General features: G+C 48.2%; 1 long non-coding RNA gene across 2 annotated transcripts in view; it reads left to right on the forward strand.

Annotated features, from left to right (window-relative positions):
- Nucleotides 1-17,362, forward strand: part of LOC140907906 (uncharacterized) — a 49,343-nt gene that overhangs the window by 1,463 nt on the left and 30,518 nt on the right. For both annotated transcript variants that reach the window (XR_012157674.1, XR_012157673.1), the window contains exons 2-3: nt 73-173; nt 8,357-8,494. This is a non-coding gene — a long non-coding RNA (uncharacterized LOC140907906). The remainder of the gene's footprint in view (nt 1-72; nt 174-8,356; nt 8,495-17,362) is intronic.

Here is a 17,362-nt window from a genome sequence, read left to right on the forward strand (position 1 = left end):
CCATGCCTAACTGCAGATGTAATCAGAATACTGTAAAATAACATTTGTGTTGGTATAACTGTGCTGTTATAGGGACAAACTTCATGATGAACTGCTTTTATCAGAACCCAGAATGCATTCCATAAGGATAGCAATATCTCCAGAGTGTATGAGAGTCTCTGAAATAAACAAAAGTAGGTAATATCATTAATATATGTCATTACAACCTGTCTATTTCTAAATTCATTTCAGCTGCTGTTCCTCTTCTTTCTCTTATAAAAATCTCCACTTCTGTGGTTTTGATGATGCAAAATGTCAGTATGTCTGTCCTGCCAAGTTCAGCAACGGAAAAGGCATTTTGGGTCATTATAAAAACTAATTTTACCATACTAATTTCCCCCTACTGTTACTCACACCTTCTTGTCAACTGTTTGAAATGGACCACCCTCATTACCACTGCAAAAATGATTTTTCCTCCCTTGTTATTCTACTGTTAATTGAATTCTCATTAGACTGACCCCCCCGCCACTTGCTAAGGCAACTCCCATCTTTTCATGTACTATGTGTATATATAGCTGCTACTGTGTTTTCCACTCCATGCATCTGATGAAGTGGGTTCTAGCCCAGGAAAGCTTATGCTCAAATAAATGTGTCAGTCTCTAAGGTGCCACAAGTACTCCTTTTCTTTTTAGTAATACTAATAATAGTCATCCAGTCTCAGTCTGCTTACCCACTGCTTCCCTGGCTCCTTGTCCAGCCAGTCCCAGTCTCCCTCTAGTTCCTTGTCCAATCTGTTTTAGTGTTCCCCCACGGCCAACTGGCTCCCTCCCCCAGTGCTGGGCACAGTCTCATTGCCTATCCAGTCTCTCTCTTCCCCACTTCCAGTCCCATTCTGACCAGACTCCTTGTCCCAGTCTAGTCTTTTCTCTTACCTGGCTTTTGTTCCCTCTGCATCCAATTCAGATGGCTGCTTGGGTGCCATGAAAGGATAATGTAGTCATAGAGCACAGAATAGACAGGCTCCCTGCTCTCAGTTCTCATGCCCAGCTCCATCGAGCAGCCACTGAGGAAAAGACTGGCTTCACCTCTGTAGCCCTGGGCTGGAGGGAACATGCTTGATCAGTCTGAAGGGATTGCTTATGTGAAGCCAGTCACATTAGGAGCACCGAGAGACTCAGGCATGCTCAGTGAGGATGGAATCTTTGGAGATTTTAGCTGTTAAATATCAAAGATATTTCTACTGAGAATGTGTGAACTGTGAGTTATCAAAGGCTTAATTTGTCCAAGTATAGGTGGATTTTCACCCCAATGGCAAAAGGAACATCCATGCCCCAAAGGCAACTCCCCTACCAAATTTCAAGTACCTGCTCCAAACCAGTGAGTGTTACATTTGTTCAAAAAGGGTTAATTTATTTTAAAAGTCCCACCCGCGTACTCGAGAATTCCCCAGTACAGTCCAAACCATACTTTCAATTGTTCAAGTCCCAACAGTCTATCAGCACACCAAGACAGCTCTGGCATTTCTCATCACAATCCAGTTCTCTGAGATAGGTCTGGCATCTCTCTGCACCTCACCCCAACCCCTCTAGCTGGGCTGTTTCTCTGTCATGCTTAATTTTCAGGTTTGGTGACATCAGTGGGCTCCCTTCTCCATCAGCCTTCATCCTTCTCTGGCCCTCTAGCTTCAGCTCTCTACCTCAGAGAGCCTTCGGCTCTCTCCAGCCACTGGTCTGTGGTCAAGAGAAATTTGTAGGTGACTCTCTGGCTGCCTGATCTGGCTTCACTAGGAAACTCTCATCACTCCCTTCACAGCCACCCCGTCCCTGAAGCTCTGAGCATAATTGTTTTCTGTTCTTGGGAACTCCCTCTCTGGGCTCAGTTCTAAACTCTCTTTCAGGGCATCTTCTCCATGAGGAAACTAGACAGTGGCTTGTGGACTCTCTTGCCTTTAGGGTGTTTCTCATTTGTAACTCTGTGGGATAGCACCCCCCCCCCTCATTACACCACACTAGAACACATCTGGATGGGAACAGGAGTGGTGAGCCTGATTTAATTTAAGGGGCCAGCTATCCTGTTACACTTACATCACCTTAAGTAAAACTTGCTGTCCAACGACAAGTTCCAGCTAGTGCAGAAGATGTCCATTCACCTCTTGAGTGGTGCAAACAAGTATGAACATAATGTGGGTGGTCAATTCTATACTTGATTCTCCATTTGTTTCTGATGTCAGTCAAGGTGTCCATTATGCTATAAAGCCATGAATGATCTGGGATCCAGTTCCCTGAAAGATGTTTCTCATCTATAGGCTGCTGAAGCTCTCGTTTCTGGATCCTCCCCATTTGAACACTCTGGGCCCAATTCTCTTGTGATATGGGCCTTTGCACTGCTCAATGGGGCTGTAATTTCACCTTAACCAGCTACCTGCTAATTTTCCTACCATAGAGAGGAATCCACTGGTGATATCGAGCCAGCACAGCAGTTCTATGCACCTCCCTACCCCCAACCACCATCAGTGGGGAAAAAAGGCCAGAGTTCATCTTCACTCCTGCTCTTCACAGCTGCAACAACAGATGCTGCTCTAATTTGCACAGAGGGCAGATCTGGCCCAGTATATGGGAACATAAGAACAGCAAAAACTCCATTAACCTCTCCCACTATTCTTGTGGCAGAGTTTGCCTCCCCATTGAGGGCAGGTCTTACTTAGTGACAGGCTCCTTGTATGTGGAACTAGTTCTCCATAACAGTCTGGGGGAATTCTATGCCAAAAATTAAAAATTCTGCACACAATATTTTAAAATTCTGCAAATTTTATTTGTCAAAATAACACCATACAGTCATACTAGTTTCAATTATTTTGGTAATTTTATTTCAAAATACCTGTCAGCAACTATGTCTGTCACAGTATAGACACACAAACATTCCCCCAGGAGCAGAGAGGTAAAGAAATCCCTACGACAACCTAGTTCCTGTTTCTCTGCCCCTCCCTGTCAGAACCAAGTCGGGGGGCCAGACACTCATACCCCCTCTGCCCCAGAGCCCAGCCACAGGCCTCCCCCAGTTCAGACACTCTCACCACCTCCTCTCCAGAACCTAGCTGCAGCCCCCCCATCCCAGACACTTACATCTTCCCCTCCCCCGAGATGCCAGCCATGGCCCCGACACTCACACCCTCTGCCCTCCAGAGCTCTGGGATTCAGAGGGAGGAACAGCCTGATGCTGCTGCCTCCTTCCTTCAGAGTGTGCTGGGAACCGCAGCTGTTGGGAACCCTCCAGTTCCCTCCCCTCTCCTAGGCCTTGTCTTCTATTTGTGAACTGGACTCTGCTGGGTCCAGCGGCCCCTAGTGGCAGCCAGCATCTCTGCAGCCCATTTCTGGGGGTCAGGGGAAGGAAATTCTACGCAAACAACATTAATTTTTGCAAAATTCTGCATTGTGCAGTGGTGCAGAATTCCCCCAGGAGTAGTCAGAGCTCATAGCTGCTGAACTTCAGGACACAATATGAAACCCATATGATTTATTTAGCACTGAGTAACTTTGTTTTGTGTACTTATCTTTGTAATTAGTGTCTCTAGAATCAATGTCCTAGGTATCAATGCTATAGAAATTAGTATAATAATAAAACAACTAGAACAGTTCTGTGATGGGAGAAGTTCCCACCCCCTCAGGAAGGGGTTAATGAGATCCTCTGGGCACAATCAGCTGCAACCCAAAGCACCTAGGAGGCTTGCTGAACCTGGAGAAGGACTTTAAAAAAACCCAAAACACACAGGGATTCAAGCTCAGTGGGAGGTGCACCTCAGAGGGAAGTATAACTGGGACACAGAGCTTTCTGAATGCACCATATGGCTGCTGATGGCCTTCTGGACAAGTAGAAGGATTCCCCTTACTTTCTTTAATTCAGAGCCCAGGAAGCTCAGCATGGGTCCATTAGCCTCATAAAAGCCTAGAGAACCCAGCCCTAGCTTAGGGGCTGTTGACCAGTTGCTTTGCAAGGAGAGTAGGATGAACCTAAACCAGGCTGTAAGACTCACTACTCCACCTTACCTTATTCACTTGGACTATTGTTAACCTGGGGGAGGAGAGAATTGTCTCCCTGATACTGGTAGCTAGAAATAGGCAATTCTTTTCATGCCCTGCTCCAGAGGAAGCTGGTGAGGGGAGAAGCAGCACCTGTACCTACCCAAAAGGGGGGTGCTCTAGCGCTAAAGTCTATGACAGGCTCCCAGTTGCCAGTGAAGCTTCTGGTTCGAACAGCCTGTCTCTTAATCCTTGCATGAAGTACAGTAGAACTTCAGAGTTATGAACACAAGAGTTACGAACTGACCGGTCGACCGCACACCTCATTTGGAACTAGAATTACCCAATCAGGTAGCAGTACATACCAAAAAAAGCAAATACAGTACAGTAACTCCTCACTTAACATTGTAATTATGTTCCTGAAAAATGCTACTTTAAGCGAAACAATGTTAAGCGAATCCAATTTCCCCATAAGAATTAATGTAAATGAGGGGGTTAGGGTCCAGGGAAATTTTTTTCACTAGACAAAAGACATTATATACATATACAGTATAAGTTTTAAACAATTTAATGCTGTACTCACCAGTGATGATTGTGAAGCTTGATTGAGGCAGGGGTGTAGCGGGGTTGGGGCAAGGGGACTTGCCCCACTCTACCCACTTGGTGCTCCTGCCAGGGGGCGGGGGCTTGCTCGCTTCCCAGCTGGAATGCCAGTTGGGCAGAGTGGGGTAAGCCCCTGTGTCCCAAACCCTGGCTGGAATGCTGGGCGGGTGGAGCAGGGCAAGCCAAACAACCTTAGAACATTGCCCAGCCTTAAACAAGTGTGTTCTCTAATAGAACAGCAACCTAATAACGAAACAATGTTAACTGGGATGACTTTAAGTGAGGAGTTACCGTATGGTACTGTGTTAAATGTGAACCACTGAAAAAAATAAAGGGAAAGTTTAAAAGGAAAGATTTGACAATGTAAGGAAACCATTCTTGTTTCATTTAAATTAAGATGGTTAAAAGCAGCATTTTTCTTCTGCATAGAAGTTTCAAAGCTGTATTAAGTCAATGTTCAGTTGTAAACTTTAGGAAGAACAACCATAAAGTTTTGCTCAGTTACGGACATTTCAGAGTTACGAACAACCTCCATTCCAGAGGTGTTTGTAAATCTGAGGTTCTGCTGTATCCTGCTGTTCGAATACTAACAGAGGGGAAGAGACTATTGTCTCCAGCACATGCTATTTCCTCTGCTGTGGCTGCCTAAGCACAGCTGTGGGAGTTCAGTAGGTGACATTCATAGGTGGCAGGTATAATAGGCCAGGGGAAGCTAAGCCTCCCCAGTGCAGCTGCTGCCGACTCACCACTGGGCCAAGGTGGCCATGCCTCTTCCCCACCCTGCTTCGCCCCTTCCCCAAGGCCCCCACTACCTGCTGCTGCTGCCGCTGCCTGGTGAGTGTTCCTCCTCTCCATCCCTCCCCTCTGTGGAAGTCCTGGAGGGGGCTAGCAGGAGGATCTCACAGTGAGTGGGAGAATCTGGAGGGGTGTGAGGAGGTGGGCAGGGAGGGGGTCTCATGGTAGGGTCTGGCAGGGAAGTGAGGAAGCGGGCGGGGGGGTCTGGCAGAGGAGTGAGGAGGTGAGTGGTGGGCTGAAGAAGGAGGGAGGCCTGGTGGAGAAGTGAGGAGGTGAGTGAGAAGGTCTGGTGGGGGTGAGGAGGCGGGATGGCAGGGGAGGGTTGCAGGGGGTCTGGAGGAGGCGGGCAGGTAGGGGTGGTTTGGCGAGGGTCTGAGGAGTTGGGTGGAGGGCCGAGGAGGCTGGCGATGGGCAGGTAGGTGATCTGGCAGGGGGTGAGGAGGTGGGTGGGGGGGTTGGCAGGAGAGTGAGGAGACGAGCAATGGGCAGGCAGGGGGATCTGGTGAGGAGGTGGGTGGGGGGGTATCTGGTAGGGAAGCGAGGCGAGTGGAAGGATGAGGAAGCGAGTGGCTGGCGGTTGAGGGAGTGAGCAAGCGGGGTGGTGAGGCGAGCAGTGGAATCTCTTGGTGGCTGGAGGGGAGAGGAGGGACACAGGGAGCTGGGGCAGGGCAAGGGCCAAAAAGTAGGGGCAGGGAGCAATCCTCCCCATCCATGGTGACATTTATGGACAACGATGATACCTTGTGGAAGCTCCCAGGAGAAATAGAATTAACCGAGGAACTTTCATCAGAGGGTGATTTTCTTCACAACAAGCATTGAGCAGAGGGTCTGATATATTTCTATTCACTTAAAAGTATGAGACTCTTGGCCTTTTCAGATCATGAGAGAGTTCTTTGCTGCTAAGGTTAGTTTTCTAAGAGAGGTTGAAGTAGGGTTGCATGGTGCTTTGAAAAAGGAAAATGCTGTAAAAGTGCTAAGTATTTCATGTTTCTGTTGGTGGGTAATGAGAGAAGATGTTTGATGTGACATCTTAGAGCTTTGCAATCTTGATGAACTGAAAATGCTGTTCTGATTTTGCTACAGGGCATTTTCCAAGATCGTCTGCAGTTTTTCTCATGACAACAAAGCTAGTCCCAGCCTGAACTAAATTTTGCTTTAGAGGGTATAGGCAAATTGATCTCTTCTGGTCTATTTGGATTGGTCACAAGAGATGGTTAACTATGACATTGAAATCCCAGTTGGCAGGTGGGGAGTACCCCTTTGGGCTTCTGTAGCGAGGTGAAGACTCACTGGTGTGGTGTCTCCTGCTGGTTGTCTGGGAATTAGCTCTTTTCCAGCATATGGAGTGCCCTCTGCAGGCTGGTGTCTCACCTGCTGCTGGCCCCGTGTCCCTCCCGGACCCAGGTGCCTCTTTACCTCGGGGTTCAGCCCCCAGCAGTACCCTCTTATTCTGGGTTTCCCCTCCCAGGGGAACCCCCAACCCTCTAAACCCACCTTACCTCAGTAGGTGCTGCCAGTCATCATCTAGCCCCCGCTCACTGGGGCAGACTGCAGTTTGTAATGGCCACTCATCATTGGTAAGGGGGTGGGACCTGATGCCTTTGTCTAGCTGTATCTCTGCAGCCCTAGTACCTTTGATAGGCCTTCAGCAAGGCCTGTAGCCTGGGGTTTTACCAGGCTGGAACTCCCAAGCTCCCTTGCCCTATTCCCCAGCACTGCTCCAGTTCAGGTACCTTCCTCTCAGGCAGCTATAGCCCTTCCCACTCCAGGGCTAGAGTGAGACTCTTTCAGCTCCTGGCCCCCAGCCCTCTGATCAGGGCCAGCTGGGCCCTAAGTGAGCTGGCCACAGCTGTGGCTGCTTCCCCAATCAGCCTAGCTTGGCTGCTTTCAATCCCTGTTCTCCAGGAGTGGGGCAACTGCCCCACTACAGCTTCCTTCATGATATTTGTATTAGTGCTAACCTTAAGCATTTGAGAATTATAAATCAGGTCCCAAGAAATCATAAGATTAAAAAAAAAATCTTTCTTCTGGTTTCTGAGCCATTAGGATGCACTCAGCTCATGTCTTCTCCACAAACTTTTATTTTCTTTTTAAAATGAAATCTGAGATTCTCATGTAATTACTTGACTTCAGAAGCTGGGGTTTTAAGGAAATCAAATATTGCCAAGCTTACAATAAAATCACAAGCACTGGCAACATGGGATTAGAGTATCAGTGCTGAACTAATTAAAGGGTGTTGCTTTATTTTCCCCAGTCCTAATACATACGTCAAAAGAGCCCATTCTGCCCTTTCATTTGCAGATATGAAGGGGATTCTGGAATTATGTGGTTTTGCTGTGCAGGGGTAGGTTACGCCACGTCTTAAGAGGTCACCCTTACATTACTATTTGCAAGGGTAGTTGAGGAGGCAGAAAATCATCTACTACATTATACTGCATTTGGTGGTTCTTCTCACTCCCATGGGTGGTGGGAACCATAAACTCACATAAGGTCAGAGGCTCCTCAGGCCACTAGGATAGCATACTGCTGTGGAATATCTCAGCTTCTACACCGCCTTCACAGTATGGATATGGATGAGGGAAGAATCCTTCCGCCCCCCGCCACCCATAGCAATCCTTACCATCAAGCTCAGTTACTTTGGCTGAGCACTGGAGAGAACTTAGTGGTTAGAAAAGGGGACTCGGAGCTAGGAGACGTATATTCTGTTCACACCAGCAAGACTCCTTGACAAAAGCATGTCTTTTATTTAAAAAAAAAGTTCACTACTTTTGGGTGCCCAGCATTAGACCCCACCAAGGCCCAATTTTCAGAAAAGTTGTGTAACTGCTGTTCCAACTCAATATAAGCTGTAGGGTTCAGCACCTCTGAAATTCAGGCCTCACTGTCCAGTTGGGCATCCAAAAATAGGGGACACTTGAAAATTTGGTTCTTAACTTCTGTTTCCTCTCTCTCATTATCCCCAGTGTGAGAAGTTAGAATGACAGCCACCACCTTTATAAAATGCTTCAAGACCTTTTATTCAGTGTGAAGACAGTCTGAAGCTCATTTGGAAACCTCCTCTTTGTACACATGAGAATAAACTGGCTGCATTGCTTTGGATGGTAAGTAGATATTCAGTTTTAATGGTTGCTGAATAACATAGCTTATAGACCGTAAACTGTGTGTGTGCGCGAAGTTACATTCACAAACACAATGGAAATTGAACCTAAAGCTTATTGCCACTGCCTTTCAGACAGACCACCTCACCATAGTCAGCTGGGTGCTGTCTACTAAGGGCTTGTCTACACCAATATATCAGTCTAAAGGCATGTCTGCACTGTTATGACTGCGGTGGCTGATGTTCACACTATCCTCCTCCTGGCGGTGGTGTGCATCTTCACCAGGAGTACTTCCACCAACTGAAGAGGGGGCTATGTGGGGGACTGGGTGCCAGGGCTCTCAGCTCTGCACAGCTCCCAGCCAGGGAAGGGGCAGCTGCCTGGGGTTTCTTGCCTCCGGCAGGGAGATCCACACCTGGAGTCCAGTTGGCTGTCATGCTCTGGGGGGGAAGCAGGGATCATGGGTGGCCACCCAAGCCAGAAGCCCAGCTTAGAGCGGAGACCCAGAAGCAACCCAGCTGGGGAACTGACTTTCTTGTCATAGAATCATAGAATCATAGAATATCAGGGTTGGAAGGGACCCCAGAAGGTCATCTAGTCCAACCCCCTGCTCAAAGCAGGACCAATTCCCAGTTAAATCATCCCAGCCAGGGCTTTGTCAAGCCTGACCTTAAAAACCTCTAAGGAAGGAGATTCTACCACCTCCCTAGGTAACGCATTCCAGTGTTTCACCACCCTCTTAGTGAAAAAGTTTTTCCTAATATCCAATCTAAACCTCCCCCACTGCAACTTGAGACCATTACTCCTCGTTCTGTCATCTGCTACCATTGAGAACAGTCTAGAGCCATCCTCTTTGGAACCCCCTTTCAGGTAGTTGAAAGCAGCTATCAAATCCCCCCTCATTCTTCTCTTCTGCAGGCTAAACAATCCCAGCTCCCTCAGCCTCTCCTCATAACTCATGTGTTCCAGTCCCCTAATCATTTTTGTTGCCCTTCGCTGGACTCTCTCCAATTTATCCACATCCTTCTTGAAGTGTGGGGCCCAAAACTGGACACAGTACTCCAGATGAGGCCTCACCAATGTCGAATAGAGGGGAACGATCACGTCCCTCGATCTGCTCGCTATGCCCCTACTTATACATCCCAAAATGCCATTGGCCTTCTTGGCAACAAGGGCACACTGCTGACTCATATCCAGCTTCTCATCCACTGTCACCCCTAGGTCCTTTTCCGCAGAACTGCTGCCTAGCCATTCGGTCCCTAGTCTGTAGCTGTGCATTGGGTTCTTCCGTCCTAAGTGCAGGACCCTGCACTTATCCTTATTGAACCTCATCAGATTCCTTTTGGCCCAATCTTCCAATTGGTCTAGGTCCTTCTGTATCCTATCCCTCCCCTCCAGCGTATCTACCACTCCTCCCAGTTTAGTATCATCCGCAAATTTGCTGAGAGTGCAATCCACACCATCCTCCAGATCATTTATGAAGATATTGAATAAAACCGGCCCCAGGACCGACCCTTGGGGCACTCCACTTGATACCGGCTGCCAACTAGACATGGAGCCATTGATCACTACCCGTTGAGCCCGACAATTTAGCCAGCTTTCTACCCACCTTATAGTGCATTCATCCAGCCCATACTTCCTTAACTTGCTGACAAGAATACTATGGGAGACCGTGTCAAAAGCTTTGCTAAAGTCAAGAAACAATACATCCACTGCTTTCCCTTCATCCACAGAACCAGTAATCTCATCATAAAAGGCGATTAGATTAGTCAGGCATGACCTTCCCTTGGTGAATCCATGCTGGCTGTTCCTGATCACTTTCCTCTCCTCTAAGTGCTTCAGGATTGATTCCTTGAGGACCTGCTCCATGATTTTTCCAGGGACTGAGGTGAGGCTGACTGGCCTGTAGTTCCCAGGATCTTCCTTCTTCCCTTTTTTAAAGATTGGCACTACATTAGCCTTTTTCCAGTCATCCGGCACTTCCCCGGTTCGCCACGAGTTTTCAAAGATAATGGCCAGTGGCTCTGCAATCACAGCCGCCAATTCCTTCAGCACTCTCGGATGCAACTCGTCCGGCCCCATGGACTTATGCACGTCCAGCTTTTCTAAATAGTCCCTAACCGCCTCTATCTCCACAGAGGGCTGGCCATCTCTTCCGCATTTTGTGATGCCCAGCGCAGCAGTCTGGGAGCTGACCTTGTTAGTGAAAACAGAGGCAAAAAAAGCATTGAGTACATTAGCTTTTTCCACATCCTCTGTCACTAGGTTGCCTCCCTCATTCAGTAAGGGGCCCACACATTCCTTGGCTTTCTTCTTGTTGCCAACATACCTGAAGAAACTCTTCTTGTTACTCTTGACATCTCTGGCTAGCTGCAGCTCCAGGTGCGATTTGGCCCTCCTGATAACATTCCTACATGCCCGAGCAATATTTTTATACTCTTCCCTGGTCATATGTCCAACCTTCCACTTCTTGTAAGCTTCTTTTTTATGTTTAAGATCCGCTAGGATTTCACCATTAAGCCAAGCTGGTCGCCTGCCATATTTACTATTCTTTCGACTCATCGGGATGGTTTGTCCCTGTAACCTCAACAGGGATTCCTTGAAATACAGCCAGCTCTGTAGTGCCAGCAGAGCCATGAAATTGACAAGATAGCCCAAAGCCAATGTCTGGCTTCTAACTACCTGACATAAGCCCTGCACCTCTCATGGAGGTACAGTAGATCACATTGGTGGGAGCAAGGTTGTAGTGTAGACACTGACATAGTTAGGTCAACCTAAGGCAGCTTAGGTCAACCTAACTGTGTAGCATCAACCAAGCCTAACTAAGGGTACGTCTTCACTACCCGCTGGCTCGTGGGTAGTGATCAATCTATTGGGGATCGATTTATTGCGTCTTGTCTAAATGCGATAAATCGATCCCTGAATCGACGCCTGTACTCCACCTCGGCAGGAGGAGTAAGCGGAGTCAATGGGGGAGCCCATGTGAGGACAGCCAGGTAACTCAAACTAAGATACTTCAACTTCAGCTACGCGAATCTTAGTTTGAACCCCCCCTCAGAGTAGCCCAGGCCTAAAGATGTGAACTTAAACAGGGGCAATCCCTCTTATTTCAATTTACATCAGGATTATTTTAGTTTAGCGGAAATCAATTAGGAACAGGTTTAAACTAAACCAAATAAGCCACTCAGAAATAGAGAGTGTCCACACAGGGAGTTGTACCACCTAAACTAAACTGTTTAATGAAATAGATGCAAATTTGCATGTAGACAAAGCGTAAGCCTGATAGGCATGGATACTTCTGACCACTAGATGTCACTAAAGCAGAGATTTTTTCAGATAACTTTGTTGGAACCATGCTCCTAAACTGAGTTAAGTGAATAGTGCAAGAGTATTCATAATCATTCTCTTGTGTTCAAGATAGCAGGTTGACGCTACCATATTAGTGTCCTTTTCCATAGATTGGGATTCGCACCAATGTCTGAGTAATGGCTGTTCATGCCGCTACCCACATCCTAATGTGAACTGTCAAATTTTTTGAATCAGTCTAGGCTCCCTGTCCAACCAGATATACCTGCCTTTTTAAAAAACAACAACAACAAAGTTTCTGTCATCCAGTCAGGAAGCAAAATGTGGTATTAATCATATTCTATGATTAGCAAATTCTTAGAGCATGTAGTGCACAACACACAGGCCAAACTACATTCACAGCAAGTGTTCAAATAGGAGTAAGGAAAAACAATAAAAAAAAACAAAACAAAACATTGTCAGCAATTACACTGCTATCCTAAATACATTTAATTCTAGAGCTAGAGTCCCACAGGCTAGTTTTGTCCCATTTTATTCTTGCAACTACTTTCAGATTCTCTCTTTACAGTTATAGTAGCTATAGAAATATGGTTTGTTTAGGCCAAGGTGATCTCATAATTTAACCCATAGAATTAGGTCATTACTAGGTCAATTAGGTCATTTTCAGAAGTATTGAACACCTGCATCTTCCATTGACAAATTAGATTTGTGGGTGCTCTGCCCTTCTGAAAGTTAGACCACTGGTCTGTACTGCTTAGCAAATGGCAGATTTACAGAGTGAGATACTTGTGTGGGAGATGAGGGTTTCCTGAAGTGGTGGAAAGAGGGACCAAGTAGGGATCCTTGCCAGGAACAACCCCCAAATCCACCCTGCTTCCAGAAACCCTCACTGATTCTGCCCTGTACCTCCTGAGGCGACCTCTCATTACTAGTAACAGCAGGGATTTATGGAGGCGATGTAAGTGAATTCTGCGGGTTACCTAGGAGAAAACTGTCCTGGAACTAGCATAGGGAATAAAATGTTGTGGGGAGGTTGGGTGATTTTTGTGGAAAGGGCCTTAGTTTAGGGGAGATTAGAAGAAAAGAGGGAGTTTGCATGCTGAGTGGTGAGGAAAAGCTGTGAAATGGTTTACTCTCCACTTCTTTAGTGCACTGCATTGGAGGACATGTTAACTGTCACAGCTATAAGGTTTAAAAAGCGAAGTTGAGTCTCAACTCATCATCCCTTCAAGTTAATGAGTTTAGCTGTAGTACAAGGTCTGTTTTCACAGGGTAAGTACTGAGATAGTCTGAGTAGTGATTGTTTTTGGATGACCATGTTTCATCTTCAAACCACCATCATTACCCAGCTATTCCCATTAAGGGCAGTCTGGAGAAAAAAAGTTACTCACCTTCTTATAACTGTTGTTCTTTGAGATGTGTTGCTCATGTCGATTCCAGTTAGGTGTGTGTGCGCTGCATGCAGTCTCATCGGAAAGTTTTTCCCCAGCAGCACCCATCGGGTCGGCTGTGGAGCCCCCCTGGAGTGGTGCCACTGTGGCACTCAATATATGACCCTGCTGACCCGACACCTCCTCAGTTTCTTCTTGCCAGCTACTCCAACAGAGGGGAAGGCAGGTGGGTTTGGAATGGACATGAGCAACACATCTCAAAGAGCAACAGTTACGAGAAGGTGAGTAACAGTTTTTTCTTCTTCGAGTGCTTGCTCATGTCAATTCCAGTTAGGTGACTCCCAAGCCTTACCTCAGAAGTGGGGTCGGACTTATGGAATCTCAGACTGGATCGCTGCTCTGCCGAAAACTGCATCATCTCTAGTGTGCTGGGTAATGGCACAGTGAGCGTCAAAAGTGTGCACCGAGGATGACGTTGCCGCCCTGCAGATCTCTTGAATTGGCACCTGGGCAGGAACACCATCGAGGAGGCCTGCGCCCTTGTGGAATGCGCTGAGAGTGCCAGGGCTGGAACATTGGCCAGTTCGTAAGAGGTGCGGATGCAGGAGTTGATCCACAATGAGATCCTCTGCAACGAGACCGGAAGACCTTCCATACGGTCTGCCACCGCCACGAACAGCTGGTTTGACTTTCGGAACAGCTCCGTGCGCTTGATGTAAAATGCAAGCGCCTGTTGAACGTCCAGTGAGTGGAGTCTTTGTTCCCAGCTGCTTGCATGAGGTTTAGGGTAAAAAACAGGCAGGAAAATGTCCTGGTTGTGAAATGGGAAATGGTATGAATGACGTCTGTCCGGATGGACCACTTGTAGTTGTGGAAGGATCTGCTGAGGTAGTCCGCCAGCTTGTTCTGTGAACCTGAGAGGTACATCGCCTCCAGGTGAATGGAGTGGGCTATGCAGAGCTCCCACAGCTGGAGGGCTTCCCGACATAGGGGAGAGGAAGGGGCCCCGCCCTGCTTGTTTATATAAAGCATTGCAGTTGTGTTGTCCATCATGACTCCCACGGACTGACCCTACAGGTGAGCCTGGAAGGTTTGGCACGCTAGCCGTACAGCCCTCAACTCCTTGATGTTGATGTAGAGCAAGAGCTCGTCCTGGGACCAGAGACCCTACATCTGAAGGTCCCCCAGGTGCACGCCCCACCCCAGTGCTGACACGTCTGTTACCAGGGACAGGGAGGGCTGGGGCCTGTGGAAAGGGACTCCCTTGCACACGTCTTGCAGGTTGAGCCACCAGCCGAGGGACTGGAGGACCTGCACCGGAAGGCTGACCACTAAGTCCAGACTGTCATGATAAGCACTGGGCGATAAGCTTACGTGAGCCAAGCTTGGAGAGGTCTGAGACGCATCCTGGCGTGCTGAACCATATATGTGCAAGACGCCCTATGACCGAGAAGCCTCAGTCAGCCCCGTGCTGTGGTGGTGGGGTACCGTCTGAAGCCTTTTATGATCTCCAGCATTGCTTGGAAGAAGGCCTCCGGCAGGAACGCCCTGGCCTGACCCCAGTCCAGCACTGCCCCGATAAACTATCCTTTGAGTTTAAAGCTTGCTCTTGTTAAGGAGAAGGCCCAGCCAGTCAAAGGTGGATCTCACAAAGTGGATCTGCTCATCTACCTGATCCCTGGAGCGCCCCTGAAGCAGCCAGTCGTAGAGGTACGGGTATACCTGCACCTGCCTTCGACAGAGGAAGACTGCTACAATCAACATGCACTTGGTGAATACTTGGGAGGGGGCTGTTGACAGGCTGAAGGGAAGGACTGTGAATTGATAATGGTTGTGGTTGACCACAAACCTGAGGAACCGTCCGTGAACAGGGCGTATGGCTATGTGGAAGTATGCATCCTTGAGGTCGAGGGCAGCGTACCAGGAGACCATGCAGAACTTCAAATTTCTCATTAATCCATTGAGTCCTCACAGATCTAGAATGGATCTGAGACCCACCCTCCCCCCTTGGCTTTGGGAATTAGGAAATAATGGGAGTAGAATCCCTTGCCCCTTAGCTCCTGAGGAACCTCCTCCACTGCCCCTGCGGCGAGGAGAGTCTGCACTGCTTGTGCAAGGAGATGCTTGTGAGAAGTGTCCCTGAAGAGGGACAGGGAAGGGGGGAGGAGCAGAATTGGAGAGAATATCCCACTTCTACTGTGCAAAGAACCCAGCGGTCCGTTGTTATTTGGGACCAAGCATGGTAGAAGTGGGATAAATGATTCAGGAAGCAGGGGCGAGGATCCGGTCCAGTGGCTGGTATGTCGTCCCTGGGCACACCTTCAAAAAGCCTGCTTAGAGCCTGAGGAAGTGCATGCCTGGCCCCAGTTAGATGAGGGCTGGGACGTCTTGCGCCTGCCGTTCCTACCATGCTTCATAGAGTAGTCCTGTCTAGGGCTTGGCTGGTGGGGGCACTGTGAGGGCTGAGGTTTAAAGTGTTTCCGCTGAGTGGCCGGGGTATGCGCCCCTAATGACTTCAGTGTAGCCCTAGAGTCTTTAAGGCTATGCAGCCTGGAGTCTGTTTGCTCTGCAAACAGGCCCACCCCATCAAATGGCAGGTCCTGGAGGGTCTGTTGCACCTCGGTTGGCAGCCCCGAGGCCTGGAGCCATGAGCTACGCCTCACAGTGATGTCAGAGGACAGGGTGTACACCACCACGTCTGCAGCATCCAGTGAGGCCTGTAACGAGATCCGTACCACTGCCTTGTCCGCCTCAACAATAGCCCAAACTCCTCCCTGGACTCTGCGGGTACCAGAACCCTGAATTTTAGCATGGAGTTCCAGGAGTTGAAGCTGTACCTGCTCGGGATTACCTGGTGGTTGGCAATCCTGAGTTTCAAACCCCTGGTAGAGTAGACCTTGCATCCCAAAAGGTCCAGCCGCGTGGACTCCTTTGATTTGGGGGTAGGACCCTGCTGCCCCTGCCTCTCTCATTTGTTCACCATAGCCACCACCAACGAGCAGGGCTGTGGGTGGGTGTAGAGGCATGAATACCCCTTAGATGGGACGAAGTATTTCTTCTCCACACCCTTTCCTGTGGGAGGGATGGAGGCCGGGGTCTGCCATAGGGTCCTTGTGTTGGCCTGGATGGTTTTACAGAGTGGTCATCTTCTTCAGCTATCCCTCGATGTGAGGATGATGTCTTCCAAGGGGGTTCATTGGTGAGTTTTTAAGTGGCTGAGGAGCCCAATTCTTGCCCTGCAAATTTTCCCACAGAAGTGACAGATGTAATCTTTGGTTTCAGAGTAACAGCCGTGTTAGTCTGTATTTGCAAAAAGAAAAGGAGTACTTGTGGCACCTTAGAGACTAACCAATTTATTTGAGCATGAGCTTTCGTGAGCTACAGCTCACTTCAATCGGACCAAGATGTAATCTTGGAGGACACATAGTTTTTGGCTGGAGTGTTGTGCCCTTTCTTTCCTCCATTGTCGTTTCTCTGTCTCATGAGCACATCTGTTCTCCTCAAAGTGAGGTGTGGCTTGGTGTATGATGTGGTGCCACTGCGTTCTGTTCTGTGCTAAGTCCTCCCACTTTGTTGGGTTGATGCCTCCCTTTTTAAGATGTACTTTCAGTATGTCTTTAAAACGCTTCCGCTGCCTTCTGTGAGCCATTCTTCCCTGACTTAACTGGGAGAAGAGTACTTGCTTCTGGAGGCGAGTGTCAGGCATACGTACATAGTGGTCAGCCCAGCGGAGTTTGTATTTCATGACCTGCGCTTCTATACTGCTGATGTTGGCTGCAGAGAGAATACTGATGTTAGTGCGTCAGTCTTCCCAGCTGATCCTGAGAATCCTCCTGAGGTAGCGCTGCTGGAACCACTCCAGTCCCTTGAGATGTCTCACACCCATAGAGAAGGGGTGGGGATGACAACTGACTTGTAAACCGAGATCTTAGTATCTGTTTGTAGATCCCTATCATTGAGTACTTGTTTGAGTAGTCTTCCAAAAGATGTGCTGGCACAGCAGATCCTGTGTTCAATTTCTGTGTCAATGTTGGCTGTTAGGGAGAGGTGGCTGCCAAGGTACAGAAATGGTCCACATTTTTCAGGGGTTCTCCACTGATGGTGATTTGTGGAGTACAAAGAATAGTTTGTGCAAGTGAGGGCTGGTAGAGTACCTTGGTTTTCCCAGTGTTGA

The sequence above is a fragment of the Lepidochelys kempii genome, chromosome 2 (genome assembly GCF_965140285.1).
Source record: "Lepidochelys kempii isolate rLepKem1 chromosome 2, rLepKem1.hap1, whole genome shotgun sequence".
Lineage (NCBI taxonomy): Eukaryota > Metazoa > Chordata > Testudines > Cheloniidae > Lepidochelys > Lepidochelys kempii.